A 17,895-nucleotide genomic window follows, 5' to 3' on the forward strand; every position below is an offset into this window, starting at 1 on the left:
AAATCCCAGGCACCTTCAGCTTAGGCGTCAGCCCTACTCAAAGTTCTCTGAAACCTTTCCAGTCAGAAGGATGGAGAAATACAACAAGGTTCGTTTATGGTTGGAGTTCCCATAGTGGCTCGGTGGGTTAAGAACCCAACCAGTATCTGCAAGGATGTGGGTTCAATCCCTGGCCTCTCTCAGTGGGTTAAGGATCTTACATTGCCACAAGCTGTGGAGTAGGTCACAGATGCAGCTTGGATCTGGTGTTGATGTGGCTGCGGTGTAGGCCAGCAGCTGCAGCTCCAATTCAACCCCTAGCCTGAGAACTTCCATATGCAACAGGTATGGCCCTAAAAAGACAAAGGAGAAAAAAAAAGTTTTCTTATGGCAGGGTTTTATGGACCAGTCCTGACAGTGGCATATCATGTCTACCACATTTTATTTAGTTACATGGTCACACCTAACTGCAAGGGAGGCTAGGATTGTAGAGGATGAAGAGGAAAACGTGGGTACTGGTGAGCACAAGTAGTGCCCACCCACACCTGAGGGATGAGTAGCACCTAGCAATGAAAGTTGAAGTGGAAGAGGAGTGAAAGAGAGGTAATGAAGAATGTTGCAGGCCAGGAGAACATAAAATAGGAAACCCAGAGGTGAGAGATCATGGCAGGTGGGACTTGAAAGTTGTCCATTGAGACTGGAATATGGAATTCAAATTGATGAAGTGACTGATAGGCAGGCCATGAACATCTTGGCAGACCATTTTAAGAAATATGGTCTTTATCCCAAGAAAAGTCGGGCTCCATTAAACATGTTAACCAGGGAAGTGAAATGACCAGGTTAGATATTTAGAAAAACCATAATGCCTGCAATATGAAAAAGTGATTGGAAGAAATGAAAGAGAGCAAGACTGGAAGCCAATTAAGAAGCTATTTCATTAATCCAGGTGATAGTCTCTAAACTAGGATAATGTGACTAAAAGGCCTAGAAAGAAATGTGGATTGGTATGGGAGATATTTCAAAGGCAGAATTGAAATAATATGGTTTCTAACCAGATGTGGGTTGCATGTGAGGTCAATGTGTAATGTTTCAGATATTTTTCTGTTTTTTATCTAGGTATACTTATTCATTTAGGTAAGCTGAAGCTAACCTAGTTCACATAAAAACCATTTATCAATCCTGGAATGAAGTAAAGATATTCCCAACACAAAAAAGCCTAATCTGGCTTTATTACAGTCATCACGATTTTGTTCTCTGCAACTAGAATTACCCTTGTGTGTCCCTCACACTAACATATTTCATTTAGAATTATAAACACAGTTAAAGACTTTACTTCTCATGCAAGGCCACTTGCCTGAAATCATTACATAAATCAATAACCGAGTTGAATTAGGAAGTTTCTAATTGACTCTGGACATCTAATATCTTATATTTTTCTCATTTTATAGATTTCTAAAAATTACAGAATTGCTCAAATTGAAATAATTTTCTGCTTCATCACAAATTAGGGTATAGCTTGGTTTGGAGTGAATGTTTAATTTCATCACTGGCTGAAGTCAGGGGACATCTTAGTCAGACAAGAGGCAGGAGATGCCCAGAGCCTTGCTATGCAAAGGCCTTCCCAGCGTATTTCAGGACATATTTGTTTAGCAGAATCCTAGCCTGCATTCTGCGACCAAACACCTGAAGACATTCTGTCTTTGCAATATCAAATCATAAGAATGCTGCTTGCCAAGATTCACACTGCTGTCCATTTGGCTAGGCCTAACCACTTTAAGTGAAATAGTGGACAGAAGGTCCTGGCTGACATTGTGGAAATTAGGCCATGCCCACAAGCTCATCTTTTTTCTTTTGTTTTTTTTGCTGTGCCCACAGCATACAGAAGTTCCCAGGCCAGATACTGAACCCAAGCCACAGCAGTGACAATGCCAGATCCTTAAACCACTGTGCCACCAGGAAATTCCAGAATATATATATATATATACATACATATATATAATTTTTTTCCCTTCAATGTGCAGTGGCTTGTTGTGGTATCTCAGTTCCCAAACCAAGGATTGAACCTTGGCTGCAGCAGTGAAAGTGCTGTGTCCCAACTATTAGACCACTAGCGAACTAAGCTCACCTTTAGAAGTAACTGCCTATAGGATTCTGAAGTCCCCTTGTGTGTCTCTTTCTTTGCTCCTGATCAGTGATCCTGAGTGACATTATGCTTTAATGAATCTATTTCTTCAGTCCTCTCTCCTCCAGACACATCCAGCACTTTCCTAGTTCCTCATAAATCCCACTTACTTCCTTGTGCATCATGTGTATTCGGACCTACAACCTTCTGAACATGGCATCTAGGTCCTCCCCAGGAGGAAGATGTATATTTCTTCCAGGTGCTCCACTTCCATCGTGGAGCTTCCTCCAACCTTCTGGAGAGCCTCTTCCTTACAACTGCTTTACTCCAGTCATCACGATTTTGCTCTCTGCAACTGGAATTACCCCACTGGATCCCATCTGTTCCTCTAAGAGTGATACCACTTGCTTTCTAAATGTGATCATAGAGCTGGCTCCATATTTCTTTTTGAATTTCGGATTTAAGAAATTTGCAGCAGCAGAAATTAACTCAGTAAAATTAGTCCTGTTTCTTAATAAGTCTATTATTTATGTTCTTTTGTTCTTAAAATTAGTAACAATATTTTGAGTATCAAATATATTTTAAGTTAATTTTATCCAACATTTAGTTCACAGCTAACAAAACTACACGCTTTGATTCAGAGGCAGTGATTACTAAATACCATGGGGTTTTTATGGGTTTTTTTTGTTTGTTTTTTTAGGGCCACACTTGCAGCATATGGAAGTTCCCAGGCTAGGGTTCAATCAGAGCTGCAGCTACTGGCCTATACCACAGCTACTGCAAAATAGGATCTGAGCTACGTCTGCAACCTATACCACAGCTCACGGCAAACCAGATCCTCAACTCACTGAGTGAAGCCAGGGATCAAACCTGCATCCTCATGGATACTAGTCAGATTTGTTTCCACTGAGCCACAATGGAAACTCCACCACAGTTTTAAAATATTCTGGAATTTGTAGCTCTATAGTTAAACTCAAAAAATGCTTCCTTAGATAATTTGCCCCGATTCTCTAAGTACAGTAAAATCATAACTATTTCCTGAAGTTTTCTTAACTCTCAAAGAAAATGATCGTCCCTTCACCCTATTGTTTTACTACAAGATTTTAATGCCACTTTAGCATTATTTGCATTTTTTTTGCCCTTCTTTAAAACAGAATAGTTTAAAATAGTTTTTTGTTGGTTTATTTGTTTTTATGGCTATACCGAGGCATATGGAAATTCCCATGCCAGGGGTGGAATCAAAGCTGAAGCTGAAGCCTACACCACAGCCATGGCAACATGGGATCCTAGCTACATCTGCAATGTACACCACAGCTTGTGGCAATGTCAAATCCTTAACCCACTAAAGGAGGCCAGGGATTGAACCCATATCCTCACAGAGACAACATGAGGTCCTTAACCCACAACAGGAACTTCTAAAATAGTTTTTAAATAAACTACTTTTGTCATGAGTAGTTTTCAGATGTTTTATAGAAATATATGTATTTCTAAAGATCTTTTGATGGCTTTCAACTTCTTGATACTGTGATGGCATGATGAAGCAGATTTAGGACACAATATTTCAAATTACATTATTATTCAATAGAAAATCTCTATTATCTGTTTACTGAAGGACAACATATATTTCACAAATTACTCAATGTACAGATGTCATCTTTTTTTTCAGGGTGTCTCCCCAACAAAAATAGTTGGAGTCAGTCTTATGATTTTCTGATTCTTTATTCCTGAATATCTATCCATTCAACATTACATACTACAAGATACAATGCCTCACTGATTTTTACTTTCAAGTTCACACTACTTGTATAAATTCTGACTCCAAAATGAGACCTGATTAGACATAGCATGTGATAGAAAAAATGAAACAGTAGTCTTAAGAATTTAAAATCTGTAATAATTGCCACTTATTGAGCACCTAATATGTACAATGTGTTGTTTAGTTGAATTTAGATGGTATTGTTAGTACTCATAGTAAGAGGTATCCCTTATTATCTCCCTTTTGTAGATAAGGGAAAGGTAATTGAACCACAGAAAGGTTAAGTGATTGTGTAAAGTAACACAGCTAGAAAGTGGAAAGAATTTGCAGTCATATCTGGTTTCAATGCCCATGAAACTCCAATGCATAATATAATGTGCATCTGTTGCATTTTCATTCTAAGTTTCAAGGTGATGCCAGAATGGATTAATTAGGGTAAGCCTAGGAGAAGAGGAAGAGGAAAATTCTCACTGTCATCCAAATACTTGTGTCTAAACATAAGAACATGTCCAGGAGTTTAATTCTTGGGTGTATTTGGGTATATTTTTTCTATTGCTGCCACAACAATTTACCACAAATTTACTGCCTTAAAATTTATTACCTTATGGTTCTATGGTTAAGAAGTCCAGCATGGATACTGCTGGGCCAAAATAAGGTGTCAGGGGGGCTGTGTTCCTTACTGGAGACTAAGGAAGGATCTCTTTCCTTGCCTTTTCCAATGTTAGAGACCAAGGCACTCTTTGGCTTCAAGCCCCTTTCCTACATCTTCAAAGCAGCATCTCTTTATCCTTGCTTTTTATAATCACATCTTTTTCTCTGACCTTCTTCTTTGCCATCGCTCTTTCATTTTTAAAGACCCTGTGATTACCTTTGGCCTCACCTCAATAATATCCCTATTATTAGGATAATATCCCTATTTTAAGGATATTAGGTCAGTTCATTAGCAACCTGAATTGCACCTGCAACCTCTATTTTTTCTTTACCACAAAACCTGACATATTCATAAGTTCCAGGGATTAGGATTTGTGTATCTTTGGTAGGAGAATTATTCTTCCTACTATGCAGGGCTAGGCATAATGAGGCATGAATTTCATGGTTAGGTGTATCCCTAGGACATCAATATCCTAAAAAGAAAGGAGGAAGATCATGAGTATAGTCAGGTGAAGTTCAAATCAAATCCAAAAGGCCTCTCAAAGAGTTGGTAGAAAAAGCACTCAAACATGGGCCATGTGCATGCCATTGACAGAAGTCAAGCAGGACAGCATTTGGAAACTAGGACAAGAGTTGGTATGCTGTTTTGGTTTGAATTGTATCACCCTAAAATTCATATATTGAAGTCCTAACTCCCACTACCTCAGAAAGTGACCTTATTGGGAAATAAGGTCAGTGCAGATATAACTAGTTAAGATGAGGTCATTCTGGAGTAGGATGGGCCCCTCATCCAATGTCAGTGGTGTCCCTACAAACAGAATGTCATATGAAGAGATTCACAGACACACACACAAGGAAAATACCATATGAACATAAAGGCAGAGATTGGGGGGCTGTCTCTACAATTAACACCAAAGATTTCCAGCCACACACCATAAGCTAGGAGGCATGGCACAGAGTCTCCCTCACCGGGCTCAGAAGGAAGCAACTGTGCTGACACCGTGATATCAAATTTCTAGTCTCTGGAAAATGTGAGAGAATAAATTTCTGTTGTTTAAGCCACCTCGTTGGTGGTACTTTGTTATAGTAGCCTGAGCACATTAATATATAAGCTTCAGAGGATGGGGATGTAGAGAAACTGACAGGAAGCTCAGCCAATTATGTAATTAGGAAATAGGAAATGAACCCAAACAGGAACAGTTAGAACAGACTCTAGGGTTAGACAGGGGCCATCAACAAACCTGAACTGACCTCAAATCAGTGAGCTGGGTAAGACTTACTCCAAGACCTGGGAGGAAACTGAGCCTCCAGGTAGATTTGGGAAGGAGCAGCCACCTGGGTAAGGGGAATCTGGGGACAGTCAGGTACAGTATCAGTAAGAAACGCTGCCGTGTGACCAATGCATTCTTCTTTCAAGTGCTTGGCCAATTTATTTATTGATTCTCTGTGGTTACCTTGCCTACAAATGAAGGTTGCTGAAAGGTTTTTGTGTATTCACTTGTTTTAAATAGTTGGTTACTCAAGGAAGTTAATTTGGTATCTCTCTCTAATCACGTTGTGAAAGTAGCAACAGAATATGTGAGAGAACAGTGGAAAAAGGAACTTGTCTCTCTTCTTTATGATGCTTTCTCTTGTATATCCATGAAGGATTCCTTTTTTTTTTTTTTTTTTTGGTCTTTTTGCCTTTTCTAGGGCCACTCCCGCAGCATATGGAGGTTCCCAGGCTAGGGGTCTAATCAGAGCTGTAGCTGCCGGCCTTCACCAGAGCCATGGCAATGCAGGATCCGAGCTGCCTCTGCGACCTACACCACAGCTCACAGCAACGCCGGATCCTTAACCCGCTAAGCAAGGCCAGGGATCGAACCAGAAACCTCATGGTTCCTAGTTGGATTCATTAACCACTGCACCACAATGGGAACTCCAAGGATTCCTTTCTTTAAGAAAACCAAACTGCAGTACACATCCTGCATATAAAAATATGCTTGGTCACCCTGGTAGCGTTGGAATTGTACATTTTATTATGGAGAGTATTTGTGAATTTTTTTCATTAGAATTTCATTTCTTCTTAAAATTATCCATGCAAGAAATTCATTTTACCATTCTGCTGTGGGTGTAATAAAGAAAAATATAAATAATTGGCTAGTTGGCATGTAAATGCCAACCAACAGCATGTCCCAATATAGGGATGAGTCCCACACAGTTAAATGTAAACAAATTTCTAGTCCTACAGGCTTTGTTTTACCACCAAGATCGAGCAGGTGATTTATACAGTAACACCAGGTAAATAGAACTTCAATGACAATGTTTATAGGCTAGGAAAATATACTAATATTGTTAAAATATAGTATAGGATTCTCATTCATGCATATTTAAACTCTTATTTGCCAGTGGTGATCTTTCAACTCCTTGGTGGCTCAGGAAAAGCCATATTCCAACTGCTATATCTTTAGATTTATTTTTATTTTTTAAATTTTTTTTGCTTGTTTTTTTGGACCATACCTGTAGCACATGGAAGTTCCCAGGCTAGGGGTCAAATTTGAGCTATAGCTGCTGGCCTATGCCACAGCCATGGCAACACCAGATCCTTAACCCACAGAGCACTGCCAGGGTTCCAACCCACATCTTCATAAGTTTGTAACCCACTGAGCCACAATGGGAACTCCTCTTTAGATTTACTTATTCTCTTCCCCTCCCTCCCTCTTCTCACTTCTTCAATAGTGTTTGAAGAATTAGGGCAATATGCTTCTTGATTCCAGTCTCTAAGGGGGTAAATGTGTTTTGTAACCACTGTTTCACTCTAGATTTTGAGGCCGAATCAGCAGAATTGGAAAACTCCCTAAGTTTCAAATTAGACATGTATAAGCATGAGTTTTTTTGCTTATAAAGAAACTGATGGACTTGGATAAGAGACTTGTGGTTGCCAAGGCAGAGAGGAAGGGTGTAGGATGGATTGGGAGACTGGGGTTCATAGATGCAAACTATTGCATTTGGAGTGGCTAAGCAATGAGATCCTGCTGTATAGCACTGGGAACTCTATCTAGCCACTTGTGATGAAGCATGATGGAGGATAAATGTGAGAAAAAGTGTATATATATATATGTGTGTGTGTGTGTGAGAGACTGGGTCACTTTGCTGTACAGTATAAAATTGACAGAACCCTGTAAACCAACTATAATGGAAAAAATAAAATCATTAAAAATTTTTAAAACAGGAAACAAAAACACTTTAAAAAAAAAGAAGTGTATAAGCAAAAAAAGCTCTTATTCTTTGTTTTCTTCAGCTGGGGAAAGATATCCTGAATTTTATTTTACTTTTGTATTTGAGAGCTATGCTGTGTTGCTCATCACTTGACACTGTACAGAGCTCTGCATTTAAAAATACATATATATATATTCCCTTAGAAGTTTCCATATGGCACAGTGGGTTAAGGATCCAGCATTGCCACAGCTGTGGTGCAGGCCACAACTACAGCATAATTTCCATCTCTGGCCTGGGAACTTCCATATGCCACAAGTGCAGCCAAAATATACGTATATATATATGTGTGTGTATATATATACATATGTATATTCTTTTGCATTTGGAACATGAAAATGCAAGACATCAATAGAGAAAAGCCACCTTCTAAACATTAAACTTATTTTTTAAAGTTTGAGTATTGACATTTTTTAAATTTTGTTTTTATAAGATAATTATTAATTTTTCCTCCCAACCACTCCTTTACTTTGCCTCAATTCTCATTAATGCATGTGAAGATTCTCTCTCTCTTAAATAGGAAATAACAAAAATTAAAAGACCACATTCCTCCAACATTTTATCCAAGGAAAGGGTATCTCTGTGCAGGAAGAGCCAACTGAAAACATCACCCCAACTCTAAATCCTGGAAATTCACCATCATTTTGAATTCTCAGGGGTCTACAGGTCTCAGGAGTCTATCTGTTCCAATCCAGATAAGACCAAATCCCTTTCCTTGGTTCCTTTTGGCTTGGCTTAGGCTTTGGCTTCAATACAACTCTATTAAATAGGAAGAGAAGAAGAAAAAGGAAAATGAAAGGCATAAAAACAATGCCATTTACAAAGCATCAGTTTCTGATAGTCTTGTAGCCAATTTGCTTTCTATACAATTCCATCTATACCTGCTCTCTGAAGGCATATACTGAGCCTCAAGGTCCTGTCAAAATACCTCCATTTTATTTTATTTTTTTCTGATTTTCTCAAGGTTATTCTATTCTTTTTTTTTTAAATACAACTTAAGGTTATATTCCATTTACAGTTATTAAATATTCTGGCTATATTCCTTGTATATGCATTCCTTGTACAATATAACCTTCTAGCCTAACTTCACTCAATAGTTTGTACCTCCTGCTCCCTTACCCCTAGAATGCCCCTCCCGCCACCGATTGGTAACCATAAGTTTGCTTTCTATATCTGTGAGCCTACTTCTTTTTTGTTATATGCATTAGTTTATTGGTTTTTTTATTTTTAATTTTTATTTATTTAATTTTGTTTGTCTTTTTAGAGTCACACCCTCAGCATGTGGAGGTTCCTAGGCTAGGGGTCCAATTGGAGATGTGGCCAAGAGCCTATGCCAGAGCCACAGCAAGATGGGATCCAAGCCGCATCTGTGACCTGCTCACTGGCAATGCCAATCCTTAACCCACTGAATGAGACCAGGGATCAAACCCACATCCTCATGGATGCTAGTTGGGTTCGTTAAATGGAGCCACGGTGGGAACTCCTATTGTATTTTTTTAGATTCCACATATATATGATATCATATAATATTTCTTTCTCTGACTTATTTCACTTAGCATAACATCCTCCAAGTCCATCCATGTTGTTGCAAATGGCAAAATTTTATTCTCTTATGGCTGAATATCATTCTATTGTATACATACATCACATCTTCTTTACCCATTCATCTGTTGATAGACACTTAGATTGCTTCCATTCCTTGGCAATTTTAAATAATTCTGCTATGAACATTGGGATACATGTACCTTTTCGAATTAGTGTTTTGTCATATATATTTATCCAGGAGTAGATTTGCTAGGTTATATGGTTGTTCTATTTTATCTCCATACTGTTTGCCACCAATTTACATTTCCACCAACAGTGTACGAGCATTTTTTTTTCCTCATTCTTGCCAACATTTGTTATTTTCTTTAATGATAGCTATTCTGACACGTGTGAGGTAATATCTCATTGTGGTTTTGATTTGCATTTCCGATGATTAGTGATGATGAGCATATTTTCACATGCCTGTTGGCCATCTGCATTTCCTCTTTGGAAAAATGTCTATTCAGTGCTTTTGCCCATTTTTTAACTTAGTTTGGTTTTTTGATGTTGAGTTGTCTGAGCTGTTTATATCTGCTGGATATTAATCCCTTATTGGGCATGTCATTCGCAAATATTTTCTAATAGATCATTTCATTGTTTTAAATCTATTTTTTCCTTTTGGCCGAGCACACCCACAGCATGCAGAAGTTCTGGGCCTGGGATTGGACCTGAGCCACAACAGTGACACCACCAGATCCTTAACCTACTGAGCCACCAGGGAATTTGAAGAGGTCATTTTAAGCCTCCGTAACTGGATTAAGCTAGACTGGGTACCTTCTGCTTTCAATTGTCATTGCCCCAATACCAGGATGAAAAACTTTCCTTGTTCCTGTTACAAAACCCTGCAAAATCTCACCTTTCAGATGAGACCCCAATTCCTCACAAGCTAAGGTGTGGTTAAAAGTATAATCATATTCTATGAAACATGGTGTATGTTTAAAGTTTAAAACAAACTACCTCTCCCAACAGAGATGTTTCTTTACACTACTCTTTATCACCATCTGGGGTAATAAACGGAATGCCAAATTTGCAGTTAGGAGACCCAAGTTTGAATCCCAAATCCATCATTTGATGTTTATTTCACTCAGAACAAGGTATGTAACTTCACTGAGCTTCAGTGTCCTCATCTGGGAAATGGTGATAATGATGCCCCCATCTCTTGCCAAATCATAATGTTCTACCAAAAAGATAATGTATCACAACAATTTTATAATTACAAAATTCCAAACAAATACAAGCTATTAGATTACTGTTGTCTCTGAGCCACCTTAAAGACTTTTAGAGGAAGACAGAAGAAAAACAAACAAATATACAAATATTTAACTCAAGGCTCACTTGTAGCATGGCATCACTTTGAAAGAAAAAATAGTTTTTTCTATTTTTTCTTTCTAATATATATATATACATTAAAAAGCAATTCAAATCTTTACAGAAGTCTCTCAAAAACATCAATTTTATCCTAACACAGCAAAATTTCTTAAAATCTTCTCTCTCCATCTAGCTTTCTGTACCTTTTACCTCCCTCAATTCTATCTATCTATCTCCAAACTACTTTCAAAACTTAGAATAAATCTTTTCCCCAAACCAGCCATTCTGGCCTGTATTCTTTTCACTTTGGGGGCCTATTATGTTATCCTTCCAAAAATCATCTTCTGTTAAGATGAGAGATGTAGAGCAAGCCCTCTCTGAGCCCATAAACTCAGACACTGAACACATAATTCTCTCTTTAGATCAAAAGAGAAGTTCTGGATAATACGTGTCAGTTTTTCCTATCACAGTAAATGTTACATTTATTACCATTACATCTTGCCAAACTTAAGAGTGAAACATATTTTTGAGAGTCTCCTCAAGAACACTGTTTATGGGAGTTCCCGTCATGGCTCAGTGGTTACCGAATCTGACTAGGAGCCATGATCCCTGGCCTTTCTCGGTGTGTTAAGGATCCAGTGTTGCCATGAGCTGTGGTGTAGGTCACAAACGAGGCTCAGATCCCGTGTTGCTGTGGCTGTGGTGTAGGCCAGCTGCTACAGCTCTGATTAGATCCCTAGCCTGGGAACCTCCATATGCTGCAGGAGCAGCCCTAGAAAAGGCAAAAAAAAAAAAAAAAAAAAAAAGCACTGTTTATGGATAAGAAGTCATGTGGCTCTCTTTAGTCTATGGGCACCATTCTAACTGCATTTATTATTTATTTTCACCAACTGTTCTTTTAGGTCTCAGAACTTTTGGGTAGCCAAAGTTCTGGTAGCTTGTTTAGATCACTCAATTTCATCACATTTATTAACTCTGTCTAGAAGTGAGATCACAAATCACATGGCTTACTCCCTGCCATCCCTCTCTCCCACCCTCATGGTAACATCACCAATGGATTACAGCATTTTTTTGTCTTCACTGAGCTGAACAGGCTACTTCAGAACAATGGTCCTCAAATATCCATGTGCATCAGAATCACCTGGAGGACTTAGTAAACGAGATTACCTCAGAGTTTCTGGTGCAATAGGTCTCTGGTATGGACTGAGAATTTGCATTTCTAACAAGTTTCCAGATGATGCTGATGTTGTTGATTTGTGGACCACGTTGTGAGAAACACTTCTTCAGTCACTTATGACCATAACTGAACACACCTGGCTCCCAAAATGGACCCTATTTGCTACCACTTATTAGGATACTTTATCTCCATGGATCTTCAGAAAACAGGTAAGAGCCATCCAGAGCAGATGAGAACCCTTAACAGTTCCTATTATAGGTTTCCTAGAAAGGTTCTCCTCCCTTTGATTCACAAAACTTCTGGTTTCTCCTTCCAAGATGCTTCTACTCAGTATCATGTATCCACCATCACAAGTCCTTTGTCTTGAACTTGGATCCAGCTTTTTGTACCTATGCTTTTGGACTTAATGAAGTATCAAGTCAATCTCCAATCTCACTTTTGATCAGAAGAATGCAGTGAAGGGGCATCTGCTTACCTTAACAGATAATTACAATAGAATTCACAAAGTTTTCCAATGAGGATGTCAGGGTGAGGAAGACAGTACAAAGAGGACTCATATTGACTAAGAAAAGTTTTGCTTGATTTTGCTTTCTTCTGTCCTATCAAGCATTCAATGTGGAAAACACACTAAATGGTTAAAATTTAGAAAACTCAAATATGCTTTTCTTGGGGGGAGGAAGGAAGGAAGGGGAAACACTCAAAGTTAGAGGGAATACTAAAGAAGCAATTAATGTCTTCTCTCTGATAAGCTGCAAATAGATAGTTCAGAGCATTTAACACTGCTCTCAAGCACAGATGTGCCTTGAGGTATAACCACCCACACAGATACATGTACACAAAGAATGACCTTTAGAAACAACAACAACAAACTGTTAAATATGCAAGGGGATGGCAATAAACAAACTGCATGATATGTAAGAAGGTGATGGGTACAATGGGGTAAAGAAAACAAATCTAGCAGGACACAGGAGATCAAGAGCTCTGGAGAATGAGGACGAGTTACAGTTTTAAATAAGTCAAGGGGATAGATCTCATTGAGAATGTGACATTTGAACCAAGATTTTAAGGCGTTTCAACATTGGTAACTTCCTGGGGTTACTTCTCCCTTTGTTACCTTTTGTTCACCTTGCTGAATTTAGTGATGGCACCAGTGAATCTCTGTTGGACTGGAGTGCATGTTGGTTCACCATGGATATGGAACAGGAAAACTGATTTAAATACTTACAAACTCCAGGAAGAAACAGGTCTTGTGTTTGTGTAAGTGAAGCACTTGTTGCTTCCTCATCCAGACCTTTACATTTTCAAACTATTGTTGCACCAAACTGTTGACTTATGCTGTTTGATATACTTTTTTGCATTTTATTATTATAAATAATAATAGCAAAAGCAGTCTGTTGGGTATTAGGCTAAGTATCAAACATAGTATTGAGCACTATATATATAGTACCTCATTTAATTCTCACAAAAATTCCATGAGATAGAGAATTCATTACTCCCATTTTACAGATGAGAAAACTGAGGCTTAGGGAGGTTAAATAACTTACTCAGAATCACATGAAAGGTAAGTGCCAGAGTCTGGATTCAAGTCTGATTCCAGAGTCATTTTACCTTATATTTAGTAACTAAATTTAGTACTGAATTAAACGCATCCTTCAATAGAAACTTTAAAATGCAATAGGTTTTTTTTAGGGCATTGCTCCAGCCATCTTAGGTAATTCACAAAAGAATGTGACATTTGTTCTAACAGTGCTTCTGTTTGATCCAGTTTTGTGGTTTTGCAAATTTTATTTAGCAGTAGAATCCTCTACTAAAAAGATCTTACAATAGAAGACTGAATCAGTCACAGCACTAGCTTGGAAAATTCAAACATAGTTGGAAAACTGAATAAGGGTGAGTGAAGAGGTTTTAATGAAGGGGCTATTCACAAAAGCTGGGTGTGGGTAAAGAGAGACCAGCAAGGCATGGTAAAAATAAGGCAGGGCTAGCCACAGTGGGACGGCATGGCCAGCCCAGGCTGAATGGGGAAAGGAGAGTGGGCAGAATTGTTACAAGAACCTGGCAAGAACTGTAGCTATAGGAAGGCACCACCTGGTAGAAGCTGTGGACTTTGATAGAGGAATGTAGCCCTTGCCAAGCCACAGCCTAGAAGGGGAGTAGTCACGGGAATGAATACCCCTGATTCTCAGTCCTGTGCCCTTCAGCCTCCCGCTGCTCCTCCCATTGGCTGAGCCATGCTCCAGGGCAAGGAAGCTGAAATGATGCAGTCCAGAAAACAAGCTTCCTAGGGATGGAGAAGGGCAGAGAATGGATTTAAACAGGCAAACAGAGACTATCCAGTGCAAAACCAAATATGCAAACTCATAAAGCAGAGCTTCTCTTGTTGAATTGGGGTGAGGGTGGGGTTCAGAGCCTGCCAGCTTGCCTTGCTCTTCTCTAACTCACAGTGACCACAGTGATCTCTAGGGCAACGTCCTTGAAACCTACTGTTCTGGTCTACTCCTTATGTTATCAATATCTAAATCACAATCAACAACAGGTCTGTATGCTTTGCACAAATACACTATACATGTAGATAAGATAACATGGACTTACCTTAGGACAGTGCGAGGCAGCAGACATGTCCCTGAACCATCAGTCAGGGGCCCAGGTTCTGAAAAGAGTCGTTTGTATGCACACATGATCATACGGAGGGACCTGTGAATCTGGAGACCTGAGTGCTGAATGAAATGTCTACAGGATGTATATATGGTTCCAGGTGAGAATGATAGACCCCTGAGGACGGCTTTGGCTTTATAGGCTAAGGGGCTTCCTTTGAGTAGCCTCATCTACTATTAAGTAGAACCCTCCCGAAGAGATTCACATTTAAGTTTCTTTGTCCATCAGATTAGAGAGAGGACTTTATATCCAAATACACTGAAATAAGTAGTTATTCACAAGGACAAATAAGGAGATGAATGGGAGGGGAGATGGGATAAAAGGTCGTTGGGAAGAGGGTTAGGTGGACATGAGAATTGATGAATCAGAAAAGTGACCACAGAGTGCCCATCACAAAACACAAAACCTAATGCTGTTACTGGCAGCTGAGAAGCAATACCCTCCAAATGTGCTCTGAAGTCTGAATCACAGCCTGGCCTCCTCAGCGGGGGCTGCTGCAGGTCCGTCCGTCATTGGGCAGAGCCGCTGAGCACACCCTCTGCTGCTATGCAGAGAAGTCTGACTAGAGAAGCCAAAACTAGGATGGAGATGGGCGGGGGTGGAGAGGCGCCAGCACACAGGAGCCAGACAGCCAGATATTCTGTCACTGGTGCTGCCACTTAAATCTCTTGGTTCACTGGAGAGAGGCTTTTTTGGGGGGTGGGGGTGGGGGTGCTTGTAATCCCAATAGCTACAGTGGCCTTCATGGGAACAAAAATAAGCTGAGTTGAGGAGAAAGATCACAGCTGTTCTTTCCTTTCTGAGGAGTCTCCAAATCTCTTCTTTTATTACGTGTTGATGCAGCTTCCCAACCAAGAAGAGCACAGGTTACGTCTTCGACAGGCACACGCTAGAGAGCAAGGTGTTATGAGATGCAGCCTATCCCGACCCTATATCCCCTCCATGCTACTGCCCCTGGCCCTGCCCCCTCACTGTGTCTCTCCTCTAGATTGGTTTAAATTACTGATATAAAACATTTGTCACACAGGAGATAGACTCAGCTCATTTTACACATATTATCACATTTAGTCCTCAAAGTAACATTATGAAGTAGGTACTGTGATTCCCATATTCAGATAGGGACATTAGGATTTGGGGACTCCAAGAAAATCAGTAAATAAATGGCAGGTTTGGAGTTTCCATCATGGTGCAACGGAAACGAATCTGACTAGGAACCGTGAGGTTGCGGGTTTTTTCCCTGGCCTCACTCAGTGGGTTAAGGATCCTGCGTTGCCCTGAGCTGTGGTGTAGGTCACAGACGTGGCTCAGATCCCACGTTGCTGTGGCTCTGGCATAAGCTGGCAGCTACATCTCTGATTCGACCCCTAACCTGGGAACATCCATATGCCTTGGGTGCAGCCCTAAAAAGATAAAAGACAAAAATGAATAAATAAATGGCAGGCTGGAGTTTGAACCTCAGTAGCCTGATTCAGTATCTGTACACTTAACCACTAGACCACCCTATCTTGTCCTTACATGGACAAAGGCTTTGCTTCTTCTGTTCTCTGAACCAGCCTGACCTCCATGTGTCTGACTTCAGACTTAATCTTTGATTTCTAATTATTTCCTTTGTCACAGATGCTGAGGAGGGAAGGGTAGATCCACCTCACCTGGCTTCTCTTTCTCCTAATGAGAGCCTGTTGGAGGGTCGTCCTAAGGAGCAGCAGGTTCTGGGTCAGTGAGGGAAGAAGCACTCAGGCCTCTTCCTGGAGGGCCATACCTCATCAGCTTAGACTTCCGTTTTCAGATCCTAATATTGAATGCAGAACCCTGCCAGAAATATTCCACTGAGTACAGAAGGCCTCCGCAAACTCTCTTAGAAGGAAGAGGAAGCTGGGCCATAGTCTGAATCTATGGCAATGCCTATAGAAAGCAACACTCACATGGCAGAACTGAGTCAGAGAGAGGAGGAAAATGAATCATACCCCAAAATCACCCCACCAAGTATTTTCAGAGAATTAAGAATGATTTCAATACTCACATACAGAAATTTGATCATAATTCAGAAATCTACTAAAATTTTTCTTGATTAAAGTAATACATAGGTTTAAATAAATCTTTCAATGGGTTATTCCTAACACTTAAAATTGCTGAAGAGTATGAAAAATTCAGGTATCCATTTAGAGTTTCTTGAAAAAAAAATAGACTATGTTCATGTTTCACATGTACATTTTAGTATTTATAGGAATAGATTTTAAATTGTTTACTGTCTATGTATATCAATGAACATTATGCTTCAATTCTATATCTTCTACCTTCTTTCTTTTCTAAGTAACACTCTATCCAGTATTCTGGTATATTTGGCATAGGCATACGTGCATATATGCATGCTTATGTACTCATACATAAATGAAAATACTATCTTAAAAAGATTGAAAAGAAAGTTTTCACGAATCATGGAAGCAGCTTTTACCACCTGTGTTTTTCTTTCTCTACTCTGCCCCTTCTGTATGGTAGACTTTCTCCTCTGCTCTAAAGAATAAAAGGATGGGGCCAGGTGGAAGGTGTGTGAGGGACTGGGAGTTTGGGGTTAGTAGATGCAAACTATTACATTTAGAATGGATAAGCAATGAGGATAAGCAACTATATAGCACAGGGAACTATATCCAATCTCTTAGGATAGACCATGATTGAAGATAACATAAGAAAGTGAATATACATATCTGGATCACTTTGCCAAATAGCAGAAATTGGAACAACATTGTAAATCAACTTTAATTTCTTTTAAAAAGTTTAAAAGAAAGAATAAAGGGAAGTGAATAAAAAGAATAAAAGAATAATAAATTACATGCATTTTGGTGTTATCAATGGTTCACTAAAGCTTAATCTCAGCCTTAGAAATAACACATCCTTTGTACTAGGACACATCTGGTTGCAGGGCAGAGAAATCTACTTTAAATAAGTCTAATAAAGAGGGATGTGAAATTTGTTAAAAAAGATACAGGTTTCCTACAAACCAAGAAACCTCAAAAGAGCCAAATCAAGAAACCTCAGCAAGTCATTCTCAGTTTTCAATCTAGGATTCTAGCATAAACAGTATTCAGCTGCTGACACCCTCAACTTCCAGGCTCCTTGATTCTAAATAAGGGGCTGGGGAGGGAGAGAGAGAGAGGCTGGTCAGCCTGGCCTACACATTGGCTCTCTTTCAATCAGTTGACAGCTTCTCCTGTGGTAACTCTGGCCAAGGTGGGACAGAGTTACTTGCTACCAACAGAGCCAGCAGGGCTATATGGCAGATTCTCTCAATAGGTGATAGATCTAAGTGGATGTGAGTGCAAGTCTGAAGTTGAATGGGAGTGGAGAGGGAGAGAAAGTGAAAAATATTTCTAATATATTCATTGAGGGAAATCTAAAACGGATGAAAAATAT

General features: G+C 39.5%; 1 protein-coding gene across 1 annotated transcript in view; it reads right to left on the reverse strand.

The window, feature by feature from the left end:
* Nucleotides 1–14,938, reverse strand: part of STXBP5L (syntaxin binding protein 5 like) — a 374,297-nt gene extending 359,359 nt beyond the window's left edge. The window contains exon 1 of the mRNA XM_021070287.1: nt 14,425–14,938. The gene's annotated coding sequence lies outside the window, so the exon portion shown is untranslated. The remainder of the gene's footprint in view (nt 1–14,424) is intronic.

Source organism: Sus scrofa, chromosome 13 (genome assembly GCF_000003025.6).
Source record: "Sus scrofa isolate TJ Tabasco breed Duroc chromosome 13, Sscrofa11.1, whole genome shotgun sequence".
In the NCBI taxonomy this organism is placed as follows: Eukaryota; Metazoa; Chordata; class Mammalia; order Artiodactyla; family Suidae; genus Sus; species Sus scrofa.